Source organism: Falco peregrinus, unplaced genomic scaffold (genome assembly GCF_023634155.1).
Source record: "Falco peregrinus isolate bFalPer1 unplaced genomic scaffold, bFalPer1.pri scaffold_35, whole genome shotgun sequence".
Lineage (NCBI taxonomy): Eukaryota > Metazoa > Chordata > Aves > Falconiformes > Falconidae > Falco > Falco peregrinus.
The window spans coordinates 2,102,570-2,120,568 of NW_026599603.1; the positions used below are offsets into that span (position 1 = coordinate 2,102,570).

General features: G+C 44.4%; 1 pseudogene; it reads right to left on the reverse strand.

Annotated features, from left to right (window-relative positions):
- Nucleotides 1-17,999, reverse strand: part of LOC129783351 (ankyrin repeat domain-containing protein 26-like) — a 52,167-nt pseudogene that overhangs the window by 4,103 nt on the left and 30,065 nt on the right.

Genomic DNA, 17,999 nt, shown 5'->3' on the forward strand with positions numbered 1-17,999 from the left:
TATTTGAATGGTGTATATTGCAAGGAAAAAGCTTTACATGTAATTTCTAGTGTAATTTCGCAAAAAAGTGTAACTTTTAAAGTATAAATTTAACGCTGCTTGGAGAATTCACTTAGAATGAAAATACTACTTCTTTATACTTGACAGATGCTTGAGGATTTTGAACACCTGCTGAAGTCAAACCCAGGCCAAGCTGGGACCGGCCTCGTCTTCCTCGTACTCCCCTCCCCCGCGCTGGGAGGCCCAACTCCCCCAGGCCCAGCTCCCGCAGCCTCCCCTCACAGGGCTGGTGCTCCTGCCCCCGGGCCAGCCCGGCATCTCCCTGCCGACCTCACACGGGCTGGGCAAGATCTCCTGGGCTGGGCGGCCAAAAACCGGACCCCGGGCTCGAGACACAGCTCAGCAAGCCCTGAGGAGGGGTGGGCACTCCCTGCCCCCAGTGCCCTGGCACTGCTGCCCCCCATACAGCCCAGGCCGCTGCGGGCCGCCCCAGCTGCCAGCTCACGGTGGCTCCTGCTGAGCTCGCTCTCTGCCTGGGCCGCCTGGCCCTGCTGGGCCAGCTCCCCAGCCACGCCATCCCACCGGGGATCACCACGAGGAGATCTCCCCTCCCAGGCCAGGGCTCTGCAGTTGTCCTTGCTCAACTGCCTACGGTGCCTGCTGGCCACCCCTGTCTGACGTGATGTCAACAGCGATGAGAAACCTCACGCCTCCGGGTCTAGCTCAGGAGCGTGGGGAAAGGGGCAATCCCAAACTTGACCTTTCCAACAAACAAACAGGTAAGCAAACAAATGCTCTAAGCTCTGGTTTGACTTGCACTGGGTGGAGTTACCAGAAATCCTAGTATTATAGGCCAACTGAAGTTGCAAGGACAAAATGAAAAAAAACCAAACACCCAACCATCTCTCAAATCTCTCTTGTAAATCTGATTTCCCCGTACACACTCTCTTGCTCTTTTCTTGCTAGAAAACAAAGTTAGAACAACATCCAGAAGACTGTACATGGAGCTGGTATCCGGACGTTTTTCCCCTCTCACATTATGTACTTCATAGCATAACTGGCCCACGGGATTCAAAAAACCCAAACCCAAAAGCCTGGAAACTTCTCATCCTGTTGCCTGCACCATCAGTGTCTTTCGGAACAAAACCACTACCAAGATAATACATTATCAGACCACAATTTACATACTTAAGGCTTTGGATATCCCTTTTCCATTCTGCTTCTTGGTGAGCCAACACGGATTTCAAATCTTGAGTCTTCTCCGCTCTGAACTGTGACTCCTCCCTTTCGTCTTCCAATTTCCTTACTTCTCTTGAGAGCGCTTTATACTGATTTTTCTGACGTTCTATTCTCCGTTCATATTCAAGAAGTATGTTTTGCATTTTCAACAAAGTAGCAGAACCTGTTTTGAGACAGAAAAGACACAAAGCTGCACAAATACTGCCCAATGTATAAGCTGTTCAGTGCTTTGCTGTATTAGGTGCAGGTGGCAGGTTAGTGGGAAGGTCCCTGTGAGAAGCCAGGGGTCGCCCCGTGCTGGACATGGACGGTTTCAATGGACCCACCGCAGGGCACAGCTGAGCCTCTCAGCCGTGCTGGCAGCTCCTCAGGAAAAACAAATGTAGGAAAGGGCGAAACCACCACACGGGCAGAGAAGGGGAAAAGCATGTGAAAACCAGCCCTGCAAACGAACACCCAGGTCAGCGAAGGAGGAGGGAGAGGTGCTGCTCCAGGTGCCAGAGCAGAGATTCCCCTGCAGCCCCGGAGAGAACCATGCTGGAGCAGATACCCACAGCGCAGTGCTGCGGAGGACCCCGTGCCAGAGCAGGCGGATCCTTCCCGAAGGACCTGCAACCCATGGAGGGCCCAGGCTGGAGGAGATTTTCCCCAAAGGACTGCAACCTGGGGGAGGACTCACACTGGAGCAGGGAAAAGGGACGAGGAAGGAGCAGCAGAGAAACTGCTACGTCCCGACTGCCGACCGCAGCCTCCCCGCGCTGCCTGGGGAGGTGGCAGGGAAGGAGCGCGGCAGAGCTTGAGCAGGGGGGGTGCCGACGTGTCCTTCTCAGGTTTGGGGTCTTTGTTTCTCACTATCCAAATGTATTTTAATCGGTGGAGTCTGTTTTGCCAGTGACAGTCCCTGGGAAGTGACAGCCCTGCCTTCACACTGACCCACAAGCTTTTTCACCCCATTTTGTCAAGGACGGGCAGTGGCAGCACTGGGGGGGGAGTTTGGCCTTCGGCCAAGGTTAACACTTGCCTAATGAAATTTTAGCATAGTTTAAGAGCCCTAGTAAGTGATGCTTATGTTTATATAATGCCTTGTGCATATATGCAAGCATCTTATGACAGTTGAAATTTGTTATATATATGTACTTACTATTTTTAAGCAAAGCCATTATTTTGCTGTACTCTTTGTCATTAGCTGTTGAGGGGTGTGCTGGTTGTGGCTGGGATAGTGTTAATTTTCTTCGCAGTCGCTGGTACGGGGCCATGTTTTGCAGTTGTGCCGCAAACAGGGTTGGTAGCACGGGGATGTGTTCGTTATGGCCCAGCAGCGCTCACACAGAGCCAAGGCCTTTCCTGCTCCTCACCCCACCCCACCAGTGAGCAGGCTGGGGGTATGCAAGGAGCCGGGCCGGGACACAGCTGGGACAGCTGACCCAAGGGATGTGCCATGCCACGAGGCATCATGCTCAGCATATAAAGCTGGGGGAGGACGAAGGAAGGGAGGGACATCCAGAGTGATGGCACTTTGTCTTCCCAAGTATTTGTTATGCGTGACGGAGCCCTGCTGTCCTGGAGGTGGCTGAACACCCGCCTGCCCATGGGACTGGGACGTGCTGGATGAATTCCTTGCTTTGCTTTGCTTGCGTGCGTGGCTTTTGCTATTAACCTGTTTTCATGCCGACCCATGAGTTTTCTCACTTTTCCCTTTCCGATGCTCTCCCCCACCCCACTGGGGTGGAACAAGTGAGTGGCTGTGTGGTGCTTAGGTGTTTAGGTGTGGCTGGGCGTAAACCACATCAAGGGGATATAAAGAAGAAAAAGCTCTTGCTGACTTTTGATGACCGCATTAGAAGGAGCTGAACTGTACTTTGCAAGAAACTGCTTCTCCAGCTCTGACTAGACAGAGAACCAATGATAACGTAAGGCACATCGGCTGGTAATGCAGGCAACATCTCAGGTCAGGTGACAGTTTCACAGCTTTTGAGGGGGATCTCTAGTCACAAAGAGATACTATATCAAAATATGAAATTAAAATACTTAGGAGCGCATACAAAGAAATCATGTTTTAAGGGGAACTTGTAACAGCTGAAGACAGAGACTTGAAAACATACCCATATGAACCACACCAAGCTCTTCCAACAGCAGCATAGTCTCCTTGTAGGTTGAAGCTTCCAACCGGACATCCTCTGAAGTTGGGTCAGATGAGTGAGTTAAACCAGGGCCATCAGTTACTTCCATTTGTCTGCTGACCTACAAAAAATACAGCACTTTCTGTAATTCCACTGTCTAGTATTACAGACCATTACAAATGCATGAATGATTCATTCTCTCCTTCACAGCCCACAGATTTGTCTCAAATACAATAAAGCTGCATACCAGCAGCAATTTGTACATCTGGTCGATCACTACATAAACACTGCTCCCATCTACGTGATTAAAAGCTGATGGAGACTGTTTACCAAGAAACTAGTTTTACAGTACCTCGTTCCTTTCACTCCTGGGTGTTGCTGCAGGTCTAGAAAACAGAAATATATTTCAGTACTGAAATGCTTACTTTGCATTATGAATAATACCTACAGTAGCTTTGAAAACTTAATTGCAGAACTGAATTAAACTAAAATCTGGTATAGTAACTTTGCTAGATATAGTTCAAGACTGAAACAATTATTGTGTACTATTAATGTCTACTGGAAGGCTAATTTTTCCGCAAGATATTAAGCAAATAGTTGAAATAACTGTTCCCTAAACTTCACGCAAAGTGACAGAAATCTTACAGCTACAGACATGTAGCTGTACGGTTACGTGCATTCCCTGTTTAATACCAGGGGTTTAGCTCTCTTCAGTACCGAGAATCCTTCTCCTACAGGTCAAAGAACTGTAATTTTGGATTCTCTGGTGTCCTGGGTCTGGCTGGGATGCAGTTTATTTTCTTCACAGCAGCCCACACAGGGCTGTGTGTTAGACTTCTGACCAAAACAGTGTTGATAACACACCAGATTTTTAGCTAGGGCTGAACAGTGTCAACAACTTGCTCTTTCTCACTTTGCCACAACCCACACAAGTAAGTTCAGGGTGGGCAAGAAGTCAGGAGGGTACGCAGCTGCAAGAGAAAAGGTGGAGTGGGGAGCAGGGCAAAAAATCCTGAGATACCTGCCGTGAAAAAACCTGAGATACCTCACCCTTTTTAAACACATGAAATACTTCTATGCCTGTGCACACACACTCATGTAATGAATCAGAATTTGTGCACGTGACCTTATTGTTAACTTGGCCAGCATGTTCAAAAGCACTCTAAACAAAAGTGAAGTGTTTGTCAACACAAAGCGCATCAGGCAGTCACATGAACGAACGAACAAGAACGAACATCAGGCGGTCACATGAAAGAACAGGAATCTTCATATGCATCAGGTTTACAAAAAACCTAAACACACAACAAAAACCCAAACTTGCCTCTAGCTCTCAGGCCAATTTTTATCATTAAGTAAGTTTTATTTTCAACATTCCTTACATGCATACCTTCCTTCATCCTCAGATGTTTCACTGGAAGTGCTATCATCCGGTACTTGACCATGATTGCCACTGGAAGAGCTCATCTGCTGATGAGCCCTCTGCTTTGAAGCCTGTCTTTTACCTTTCTTTGCAACTTTGGCATTCAGGGCAATTTTACTGCATTACACAGAAAGAAAGAAAGAAATCACCAAGTTACTAGGTTTTATAAAAAATATTTCTGTGAAACAGACATACTTAAGATGATGTCCAGAAACAACTGAGACAAAAAATATCTATGATAAAATCACAGACTTGACTGTAAAGATCATGGAATATGCCCAAGTATTTAAAACCCTTCCCCTAGGAGTGCGGGGGACACGTGGAATCTGAGCTAGATCCAGGTTAAGCTGGACTATATCCAATAGCCACGTTACAGAAAGCACCTAGAGCAGAGATTCCTTTGAAGGACAGACAGAAAAAGCTCCTGCTTAGGTCTGCATAAAAATACGTGTGCCTTCTTTAGACTTTTGAGATTGGTTTGGTAATATCATCTTTTCCCCTCTCCTGACAAAGGGCATATTAACTTAATGAAAAGGAAAACACCAACTGCACGGAGATCACTAAAATCACCTAGAAAAGGGAGTAGTAGCAAACCCCAAATTCCTACTTTTCTTTTCTAGGTGGCCATTTCCTACAAAAATAACTGCTTTTTCCAGTCTTCAGTTCTGGTTTTGAAGATGCATTTTACCTCAGTGTTGACATGGAAATCACAGGAATTTAGGTGGGGGTTTTCTTTTGGTTTCCCCTTTTCTTTTTTTAGAGCAGGCCATAAATTTGAACCTCCATCGTGCGCTTCATTTTGTCAAAAAAGAATTTTTCTTCATTTTTTGAGAAGCAGTGGACTGCTCACTATGGCTTTCACCACTGAGGAAACTACTTCAACTACCACAGTATCAGAAAACCTAAGACACTTACATAGTACTACAAATAAGAGCTAGAGATTATTTCCTTAGCTTACCCTTTCATTGGCACTTTAATCAATTTTGAGCTCTCCCCAGATGAAAAACTTTTTGTCTTTTTCTTCTATCGTGTTTTCATTCTCCATTTTCAAACAGTCATTCTTCCTTACAGTAATCTTTTGTTTCATTTGACGATTAGTGATGTTAATTAATTTATCCACACATTCCTGTTTTGCCACCGCCTGCACTTTTGAACATCTTTCTTTGCTTTTTTCCTTCTCAACCTATAAAAACAAAGTTAAGCTTCACGTATTTCTAGAGGACAGAAACACCACATCCAAGATTGATTAATTCAGGGTTTACCCCTGAAATAATATAAAATCATCTTTTTTTTAATTCATAGAGAAGCATTTTCACAAAATTACACTACAAAGTGTATTATGCCATTGAAAGTACTTTGAATTCACTCATGATGCAAGACATAAAAAAAATACAGCCCTTAGAAAGAAAACAATAGTGTCTCTTAAAACAGGAACAAGAAAAAAGTGAAAACATTACTGATGGACAAAGCGTTAGGAGGACTGCACAATGTCTGTTGTAACACCACCAGAAAAAAAATAAAGTGGAACTGTGAACAAGGAGAGGAAAGAAAAAAAGATCTCAAACCCACAAACACAACTGGTTTCACAGGAAAGAGGAATTTTAGTGAAAGGCAATGAAGACACACCACGCAGATATCACAGCACATGAATTAGTAGTCAGGACCCTGTTCAGAAGCTATTTTCATTCTTTGATTCAGAATCAGAACTGACATATTTATATGGATTTCTTTTTATGGCAATGAAGTGATAACTACTTGCACTGGAACCGAGTGCCACCTGCTGTTAAACTGGAACAATAATGCATTCCATTTTCCAAAAATGGGGAAAAAGACAACTCTCCACTGCCCTCTTTATTCACAAGTCACCTATTTCCATTAGAACAAAACCCAGTTTGTAGGAAGCATCTTCCCCTTCATGACAAATAGCTAAAGTGAACAGGACCGTTGATCCGGAGCGAGATTAAAGCGTAGCAGGTGAACCACCTCTTTTGGCGGCCGTACCTTCTCTTTCTCCAAAGCCAGGAATACTATTTGCAGCATTCCTACCTTACCCTTAAATCTTCCCCTATCTTGTTTTAGTTCTTCATCAAGATTCCTTTTCAGCATGACACATGAATGCTGAGCATTTGCAAAAAGACTTTCCATTTCTGTTTCTCCTATTTTCTTGTCGATAAAGCAGTCCCTGGGAAAATCATCACTAAATCCAGAGTCTTTTCCAAGTTCCCTCTCTGTTACAAAAAGTGCATTTTCATCACGTGTAGAAACTGGTCTTATTTAAGGAAGAATATTAGAAATGTCATCCAAAAGACTTGTTTTAAAGCTGTATCTCGGGGAGTATTCAGGACCTCCCACTGCATTTCTACTACTTCCAGTTTCATTCTCTTCCATTTCCATAGGAGGCGCTTTTTTTCTCTCTCTCCTTTTGCTAGAGGCATCTTTGTATCATCGATATTTGTGCAATCTGCTTCATCTGTACTCCAGGTATCTTCCATGTTTGCATTTCAGTTATCTTGATCAGAAAGGACACCAAGACTCGGATTACAGTTTCCATTTTGGGTACTTTTCCACCTAGCATGAGTTTAATATCTCCAAATTCACCTTTACTTTCTAAGTTGTTACTTGATTCCGTTGCATGAGACAAAACAACATGAGAACTCTTCAGCTCAGCACTGAAGCCATCTTCTGACATTTCTTCCACAAGGGAAGGAGTTTTCCCAGTTTCATTAATTTCACCAAGCAGCTGCTTTAGCTCTGCTGTAACATTTTTACAATTTGTTTTCAATTCCCTTTTCTCATTTTCAACCCACATTCTTGCATATCTTTCTTCCCAAGGTTTTGGACTTAACTGCTTATCAGCACTGTGCAATTCCTCATTTTCTGCTGTTTAATTTCTGATATAAAATTTCTGCCTTACCAGTGTGATTTTCATGTGCTGTTTTTTTCTGTCAAGTTGGTAGTTTCTAAAATATATTTATCCTTAAGTAAACAGGTACAGACAGAAAGATTATCAAGAAAAAAAATATTACAGTTAATCTATGCAATTACTGTTGCAAACTCATCCTATAATAGAAATAAGGCATTTTGAAAGCCATTTTCATAACAAAAATCAAGGGATACTAAATGAAAGGTTCACTGCACACCATCTTCTTAACAAGAGAAGGACTCAGAGACAGCAGTTTCTTGGGTTAGGTTTGCCTAGGCATTAGGGTTGCTTTTACCTTTTAGCCTGCTGGCTTTCTGTAACTGCCAGCATTTGTCACAGAGCACGTTTATTTTTCACGGTTTATTGCTTTAATACCACTTTTCATTAAACTGCCAACATTTTCCTCACCCACCCTCCTCCCTCCATCGCGCTCTACCGTCTGGCATTGCACAGTCCCCGGCCACCTAAGCTAACCCAACGGGAATGAACATGACAAGCTTTTTACCGTTCACCACACAGAGAACTGGCTAAGGGAGGATTATTTCTTCACCCAAGCTTCCGAAATAATAAATTCCACTCCAAGGTGCAAAGGAAAGGATTTATTAGGGAAACCTGCCTGCTCCTGCCCTCATCCCAGGAATCAGGAACCCAAGCTTGCAGGAAAACCGCACCACGCCTTAACCCTACCCAGCCCCCTCAAGTCCCTGTCCCCACGCTCTGTTTCTCAACAGCTCCGACTGCTTCTGCCCCGTGTCACAGTCCTGCCCACACGCCTCCTCGGCTCGTGGTGCCTTCTGAACAGGGCCTGCAGCCTTGGTGTCCCAGCGGGCTGAGACCGTCACGCTCCTCGCGCTCCTCTCGTCAGCCAGGCCCTGTTCTCCCACGGCAAAGACCCCTCCGCTCACAAGAGGGAAGGAGCACCTCAGCCAGCCACAACCTGTCTCACCCTCCCCCTTCCCAAGCTCACTGGCCAACTACTACCACCTTGCAACAGGCTTAAGTCCTGCGCTTTGCCTGCTAGAATTAGGCACGTCCCTCTCTCGCGATGCCCGGCTGTGGGGTGGAAATCATTTGCTACGCTGTCCCTTCGGGTGCTCCAGAGGACGCCAGACCCCTCTGTGCAGCCCTGCCCCGCACGCCCAACACAAGCAGGACGCCTGCCTTATTCCCCTCTAGGATACCCTCTGAGAAAACCCTTTTCAAACACTTCACGTGGCCAAACAAGAGCATATTTTGCAGAGGCTGGGGAAGCATCAGAAAGGTCGCGATATTTCAAGTTGTTCTCTTTGACCTTTGTCTTACAAAGAGGAAGACCGGCATGTTTCATCAAACAGATCAGCCTATTACAGACAAATCTCCCTCTTCACTTGAACGTGCATTTGGCACAGGCAATAAAACCCGCATTTGGCTGCACTGTTTCTCAGCAGTGCACAAGAGGAAAAACACCGCTCAAAATTTAAAGCAAACCAACTGAAAAAAAAAAATCAGTGTAACAGCAAGCATCCAACATAGTGACAAGGATTTTACCCCACCATAAGAAGACTGTATCCAACTTTCCTTCAGACTGTAACACAGCCTTCACCTACAGGACTCTCCCTTCAGCATTATTCACAGACTGGTAAGTTTTCTTTACCTTAGTGTATAATACGGCCTACTGAATCAGACTGCAATCCAAAATATTTGGGCTTACATACCTGCACCCCACAATATTCAATGCCATCCTTCACGTCTTCTTTTTCACCTGATGATGACATATAAAAGGTAGATCCCGAGTTCTCACCTGCAGTGAAAAACCACACATTTTTATAAACAGCATGACTTCATATTACTTACTTACACCTAAAGTGCATCTTGAATCACCCTACTTGTGACAAAAATCTTAACACAAAATAAAAAAAATACTACATGCAGGACTGACCATTTAGTAAAGGAGAAATCCTTCAGATGAGAGTTCTACGCCAACAGCAAAACTTCCCTGCCATTCTACACTCCAGATGCTCAAGAGACAGCGTCACAAACTACAGGCAGAAGCCCTTCACAACAAACCCTGAACTTTCAGTCACATTTTAGCTCCTAGGCAAAGCATAACAGTAAGGTATCAAAAATTAAGACGGGGGGAAAGTGCTTGGCCAGATCATCGCTTTCTCCTGCTACGTTATCATCCAAGAACGTTCAGGTGTTCAGACAGGTCAGCCCTAAACCACATACACTTTCAGCACTATGCCACAAGAACCCGAACCCAAGGAGACACAAACACATCCAAAGGACACACGCAACGCAAACAAGGTAACTTCCTTTACAACTTGCCAGCAAGCGCCGTGATAGCTGGTGTTAATTAACAAATACTAAGCACTTCATTGCTATAGCGCGCACCCACACCGTAAGTGCATTCCTAAGGCAGACATCGATAAAAGCTCACTTCAGCCTATACGTGTTTACAGACAAACATTTAGTCCACCAGGAAGTTACCAGTCTGGCGCTCCCCTGAAACAATCTGCGAGCGTGCTCGTGTCTGTCTGCAGCTGGAAGCAACACACCAGGTGATCCTTCTTCCGGACTTTCAGAATCCGTCTGTAGAGCATAACACACGGGCGTGAGCATCGGTACAAATTCTCAACTCATTTCTACGCAAAATGTTCCTGCTAAGCCAACTTGCACAGCATGGAATCACAAAAGCCTTTGATCAGCCCCTTGGAAAGGGCACGTCAAGACACAGTATATTGGAAAATCACAGCAGACTTGTGTGTTTTCAGATCTTGGGCAAAAACCTCACAACTCATCTAAACTAGTCTGTCACGTTGGCAAACTGCACAGTCACAAGAGAGAATTAACACGGTAACTCGAGCTGTGGGTTGCGAACCCGTAACTGCAGGTCTGGGGGGGGCCCAACTTTCGACTGAACTGGTACCCGATACTCAAATTTGTGCTGATGTTCCCCAGGCACACGTCCTGCAGTGGGGAGCGAACACATTGCTACTCCCGGTTGCAAGGGCTGAACAAAGACAAGCAAGACAAAGCTTACAGAAACCAAGGCTACAAAAAAACCCCAAAAACAACCCAGCAGCATTTTAGCCCTGTATTTTTAAGAAGCGGGTGGGGAAGAGTTCCTTCTTCCTCACAAGAAAAGTCAGAGGGCGTAAGCTACAGACTCTGCTCGCTTTCTTCTAACCCATTACCACAGACAGGAAGAACTAAAAGGGCAAACACAGCCAGCACGTGTGGTATCTCTGTTGAACATTACTCTCAAAAAGGGCCAAAAAGCTAGAAAGGCTCTTTCCCAAAGCAGCTCATCATCTAGGCTGCAGACCCTAAGGGCAACCACTGAACACGTCAGCGGAACAGAGTTGTGTGGTGAAAAAGCAACAATCCCGCCAGCCCCGCTGAGAAGCTCAGACTATTTTAAGCAGCAAGAAACTTCACTGCCGCAATAGTGTACTAGAAACCCAACTCCAAGGGCCAGTTGCCACGAGACCCAAATCATTAGCTCGACCTACCTTCACCCCAAGCCTCGCTGAACAGCTAGCACACAGCACAAGTATTTCAAGGGCCCCCAGTTACAAACATACAGCAGAACCAGGAGAAGGGGAAACAAGCCTCAGCCGCGGCAGGGCCCAAGCTCCGAGTGCTTCTGGATCTCGCTCCCCACCCCCGCCCCACTGGGAACCCCGGTGTCCTTCACAGGAAATACCTCAGAATCCCAGGGAGATTCAGCATCTTCCTCTTCCTCTGCTCCCACTGCAGTCAGGGCACCTACAAATGCAGGAAGAGGTGAGACACTGAGCCCTTCTATTTCACTCTGCTTTTCCCCATCACCCCTGCGCCCAAAAGGTGCACAGCGGTTCTGTTGCTGAGGACAAACTAAGGAGCGAGTGTTGAATTCAAGGGTTTCTTCACACCCAGCACACAACATACCACGGTATTTCCTTTGGATCGCCACCTCTCTTGCCTCCTCTCCAGCAGGAGATGGCTATGCACAACAGCTGACACAGCTACAAGCAGCACTGAAGACGTGTTTGGGTCACACTCAGGAAGAGGCTCCAGCACGCTGCAGCCCTGTGGCATAGTGTTCTAGGTCACCTGCTCTCCAGTCTACAGCTCCAGAATTTTCCACTGACTACCACTATCCACTGTACAAGAAGTACCACAGAAACACCACCCGACACATCTTCACGCTAAGATCACCAAGAAACAATGCTCCTTTTGTAGCACTACCAGAAAAGATCTTCCTTGACTAGCAGTTTTTACCCTGCACCTTCCCAGAAGGTAGACACCTAAGCATTGCCATTTAAAAAGAGGAGAGGCTCACAGCCCAAAATCTCACCCCAAACACACAACTTGTCTCTATCTCAGGGGCCAACATCCGAATCTCTTCTCTACTAGACACACGCAAGGCTCAGTCTCAGTAGGTTCCTGGCCAGATTAAACTATCTTCATTTCTCTGTTTTAAGCTAGTCCGTTAGGTAAAACTGATTCAGGATTCGCTCTTGTGGAGACACGCACACAAAAACGGGAAAGGAGCTAGAGACCAGTGAGGGCACCCGTCCTAGCCAGAGGGGAACTGCTGGTTCCAGCCTCAGCTAGGACTACTTACACTGTGCCAAATGCAGGCTTACGGTAAAATGCACCGACAGAAGAGCATGTATAGGCACAACACCTGGAATACAGCAGGTTCTGCCAGGCCCGCTCTGTAGCATTTGATCAGCAGCTACACACGCTCTGGTAACATCTACCACACCACTCTACTCTCTGGAGACAGACAGTGGAAAGTGTGCCTTCTCCTCCTGCTCCAAGACCTGAGGTGAGTACCGGAGTGCTCAGCCCTGACTGACGGGGCAATGCTTTCGAGCACACTCAAGCGTGGCACTGGAGAGACTTTCTACGTTTTAAAACTGGACAAGGTGAGGCACTGGAACAGAACAGCTTTCTCTCAGATTGACTCAAATCTTTCCCAGGCTTCAGCCAAGAGCAATCACAACTTTTCAGTCTGACAGTACGGGCCAGAAAGGGGAATACTACTGTCACACCAGGACTCTCTAATCCTCCTCTTTTTCAACCGTGCGTTTTGTTCTTATCACTTCAGGGAGAACACAGCAACAAAACCAAGAATGACACGTGCTCCATTTAGCATCGTTTGGAATCCAAGGCCACAATTTGTTCTTCAGGAATGAATGAAAAGGAACAAAAGCTACTTTCCTCCTTGCCAATGCCCACTAGGGTTCACAGGCAAGGGAAAAACTTACTGTTTCAGAAGTCAAGCACCATTTCAGTTCATTTACTGTGCATTAATATTTATAGAGGAAGAACTGGGATCAGTGTTTACTAACTCACTTCTCTCACCAGTGTCGTCTTTGGAAGCACTGTGGACTTGATGGCTATCATTACAAATAGAATTTTTCACACCCTCAACAACTGCAGTTCGTAGCTCCTCACCAGTGTTTTCCTTTTCCTGCTCCTTCTCCTCTTCTTCCCGTTCAGGTGATTTTTCCTAGAAGAGATTGACCAAACAGCTGGAAATAGCAGAAACAAGCACCTTCTTAGCCACCCATCGACAACTTTAAAAATGCTTTTCCTGTGTAAGACAACAGGGAAACTTTGTCGAGCTTTGTTTTACAACACCTTCAGTTTTATCATGGGAATCTCTGAGACAGCAATGACATTAGCCCTTAGTCATTAGCCCTGGCTCTGCAAAGCTCCTGAGAAGCAATTCTTCATGTCAGCCTAACTCTAGCTTTCATTTCAGTTACATTGTTTTGGAACACGCTCCTTTTCCTCTACTTTGCTCCAGGAAAATCACTAACTTCCTGCTCTCAATCTTACTCAAACTTTTTGGTTCCTCACTTTCAGCCATCACACCAGGTATTTTACTAAATGGCAATAAATCTTGACAGATAAAAAACTGTACATACAGCTGAGAAAAACTGAATTTATTTCAGAAAAATTATACTGCCTATTTGTTTTCCTGCAAAACCACTGCAACCAATAAAAAAATACTGAAAATACTGCCCAATATTATTCTTATACCTAAGAAACTGCTTTGGTTAGGAGTAAAGGCATTTTCTAATATAAAAAAAGGATGATCAAAAGATGGATATACGTGAAATATTAACAGAAATCCAGTTTACCTTTTGGTTCTTACCTTTATTACCCTTAGAAAATACCTTTGTGATTGAATCATCCTTATATAACTTACTTTGGTGCCCGAGTGAAATGCTGCTCTTACATTTTCTTCATGCCTATTCAAGCACAAGTGTTCACTTCCTTGTTTCAGTGCTTCACAGACTTTATTATCTACTTCACATTGCTCTTCTTCTGTATCTTCATCATCCACATGTTCAAGAAAGACAGAGTTTGGTCTTTGACTTTCAAGCCTTGGGTTTTTTCCTGCTGACAAAGAACTATTATCACTTTCAAAGCCATTACTGAAGCTTGACTTTTTCTCCTTAAGACTACAACTATCTGAGAGAAGCTGAGGTGTCTCTTTTTTCCAGTTTGTCGTCTTAGATTCTGCAAAAAGGGAGTCATCATTTCTGTGAAACTTCGCCTGAATCATGCTTTTCTTGTTCCAACTTTCTTGTTTATCTTGCAAATTATTTAGATTTTGAAAGACAGTTTGCTTTGGTACTGACTTGCAAGATACTTCATTATTCACCGTCTTTGGAGACATGGCAGTTATGTCAAAACAACAAAAGGAGTTATGGAAATGGCAACAGGAATGTTACCAGATTAATGGAGTAATCTGGGAATGTCTGGAAAAGGAACCAAGTCAAGGATGGGCACGACGGAGGAAGGACTTGGCCAGGGACAAAGCCTTAGGAGGGGATAATACCTTCATTTTAACAACATGACTTTTTTTTTCTGAAATGCCTAAGTGCTGTGTTTTCAAAATGCTACTTTTCTCATTTACTAAAGGAAAAGAACTGTTTAAAAAGCTACTTAGCAAATCTACTTTTATATATTAGTATACTATGCAATCTTTTCCAAATAGCTTACTGTTTTTCCTGAACTGCTGGGAAACATTCATTAACAATGTCAAATTTGGCTTCTGCAGCTTCTGTAAATAAATTATTAATTTTTTTTAGAACACTAACGACAACAACAAATCCTTTGGTCACATCAAATCTTGAACACTAAATGTAATCAGCCTGTCCTTTTGATAGTGGTCAGGTGCTGGCTCCATCCTATACTTCTAACTACAAAAACACTCCTCACATATGCAGTTCAGTGAGTATTTCACCCCCAAAATACCATGCACGCACCCTTCTGAAAATCATTTCCAAAACTATGGTTACATGCATAGCAGTTTTAAAAATCTGGGTTTAATATTTGTAGTACTTCAGTAAAATTCAGTTATATTTAAGATCGCAGCTTCTGGATGCTTACTTGCAAGTGTGCACAAGGGAAGTAACTGTTAAGAACCCTAGGTTTAACGCATTAATTAGTCCCTGCAAGTACACTTACCAGAATATCCTGAAATTTCAAAAACATGCCAAAAAATGCATAATTTATATTTAAATCAGTGCAAGAAAATGAAATCATGTTAAAACTAAACGTGCTTGCATCTCCAGTATTGCAGAGTAGGTTGAACTAGAACACTGGTTCCTCATCGCTGCAGAATCCCAGAGCAACAGAACAGATGCTCCAGACATCACTGCAGAAGTTAGTAATTCTTCAGAACACTAGCCAAAAAAATAGGCCCGAGAGCTTGTAGCTGACAAAAAGAATACTGCCTAAGCATTCAAAAAAGAGGGAAAACATGCAGTGTGAGATTACATGCAAGCACAGAATGCCATCTCAATAGAAGAAAAAAAGATGACCCGTTTGAGTAACTCATCCGCTGAGCACTCTTGAGTAACCTGATGAGGAGGAAAGGAGAACTAGGTGATGAAGGATTTCAGTACATCTTCATTAAAAAGTGCCCGTTATCAGTTAGGATTCTATCACGAAATCTACAGGAAACATTAACAGTGTTTGGGGAAGAACAGAACAGGTTATATTAGTAACTTATAAACTTAAAATCTGACTCAAATGACCAAGAACAAATAAAACTGTGGTGGTTTATCTCGTCGCCTGTGGCTCTTTTGCCTCAAACCACAAATCTGCTGCATGCTCTGCCACAGCTACAGGTCTTTTAGGAAAAACTCACAGCAGAAGAAAGGCTGGCAGGTCAGAGACTGCTTCTAAGGAGAAAACAATATTGGCTAGAACTGTAGTTTCTTTCAATCCCCCAGAAAACTTGCCTTCAGATCACTTATTTTTGCAGGACATTTACTGTAAATACACCATACCTTGGGAGTAAAATCGAGTTCTTCCTCAGAAGTATGCCAACTGACATCGCTCCCCTCTTTCTCCAAGCTTCTTAAAAAGTAAAGCAAAATGAGTACTGTGTCTCTCCAATCATTCCTCAGGTATGTGCTGGGTATGTTTAAAGTCTTACCTGATTGAGTCTCCTTGCGACAAGCCGTCTATTGCTGTTCAAACACGAATTGACATGTTGAAATTAGATTTGGCATGCTAAAAATTAACCAGCACATACAAACATTTAACCTGGACAACTCTACATGTCATAGCAGAATGAAACTTTGGGGAGTCAACTTAATGTAAGACAGCATGAATGAATGAATGCATTTCCAAACAACTGCTTTTTCAAGTCACACTGAATTGACAAAACAAAAAAGACTGGAGTTTTATCTCCTTTGAGCTTTTATACCTAAAAGTTTAAGAACTACCTCTAAACTAAAAAAACCCAGCATAGCATGAATATGCTGTGTTAATAAACAGTTAACAAAATACTGGTGCTTTAGCAAGACAGTAAATAAATGAACTGCTGAAGTACTCATACTGCACACACAAGCACACACTGTTGACAGATTTTACTGGTTTATATACTCTACTAGCTGGTGCTCTACCCAGTTACAGGTTATCCTGAGAAGGTAAAAAACATCAAAAAGCATAACCAAGATCTAAAGCTTATCCTCAGGTAGAAGAATCCCCAGCACTTCTCTACGCTGCACCAAAAAGGGTATTCAACAGGCAAAACAGGCGTAACCAGGGCAATCTATACTACGCTCCAAGCTTTCATCCATGTTAAGACAGCAACTGGCACACAGGATCACAGGATAAATCAGGTCACAAGGGACCTCGGCAAGTCTCTCAGCCAACCGCCTCCGCAAAGCAGACTCGGCTCTGAGGTCAGATAAGGCTCACAGGGCTTTATCCAGTCTGATCTTGAACCATTCAAGGAGGGAGACTGCACAACCTCTCTGTTTTACTGTTCTCACCATGGTGAAGCTGCCCACATTCCATTAGAAATTCTCTTGTTTCCATTTATGCCTCTTGTACCTTTGCTTCCTGTCACGCACCACTGGGAGGCACCTGTCTCTGTCTTCTCCTTACACGTGCTGCAAGCTGCTGCTGGGTCCCCTTCAAAGTCATCTCCTCTCTACACTGAACAAGCCCAGTTCCCCCAGTCTCTCCCCAAAAGGCAAGTAGTCCTGCTCCTGGCAAAGTTTGATGGCCCTCCACTGAACTCGCTCACGGATGAAAGACCACTCTCTCTTGCACTGGGGGCTCAAAATTATACCCAGGGAGCTGGACACAACCCAGGGACTGCCAGGTAGCAGCGTACAATCCCCTCCCTCAGTCCCCTGGCTATGCTGCTCTTCATACAGCCCAGGACACCGTTAACCCTCTCAGCCGGCAGGGCACCCTGCTGGCTCATTCTCAGCTCACTTTCTGCCAAGACCCTCTGGCTATTCCCAGCAAAGCAGCTCTCCAGCCAGGCAGCTCCAGCACGTGCTGTAGCAAATGGTTGTTCCTTTCCATGTGCAGGACTTGGCACCTGCCCTTGCTGAATTCTGTTAAGACAGGCCTGACAGCCCATTTACCCAGCTTGTCAAGATCCCTCTGAACGGCAGCGTGGCCCAGATGCACATGTTGCAAACTCAACCATAGCGCACTCTAGCACACCACTGATGTACTAAAGAAACCTGAACTCTAGGAATCCAGCCTGAAGACTGCGAAAACCTCTCAATTACCAACAACTAAGATGAAATAAAAGGCCTCTTCAATTCCCAGGACAGAAAGGAAAAAAACAAATAGAGCCTCCACATCGTATCTATTTCAGCATTCCTCAAGTCCTCGATAATTAGTTCTCGTTAACTATCATCACAAAATGAAGTTGCTTATAAATAGGAGATTGGTGGCCTTCCATAAAGTTGTATGATGACAGCCAAACTGAGGTCTTAGACAAAATCATTAAACGGAAAAGAAAACAAAGGGCATATCATGTTGAGTAAGT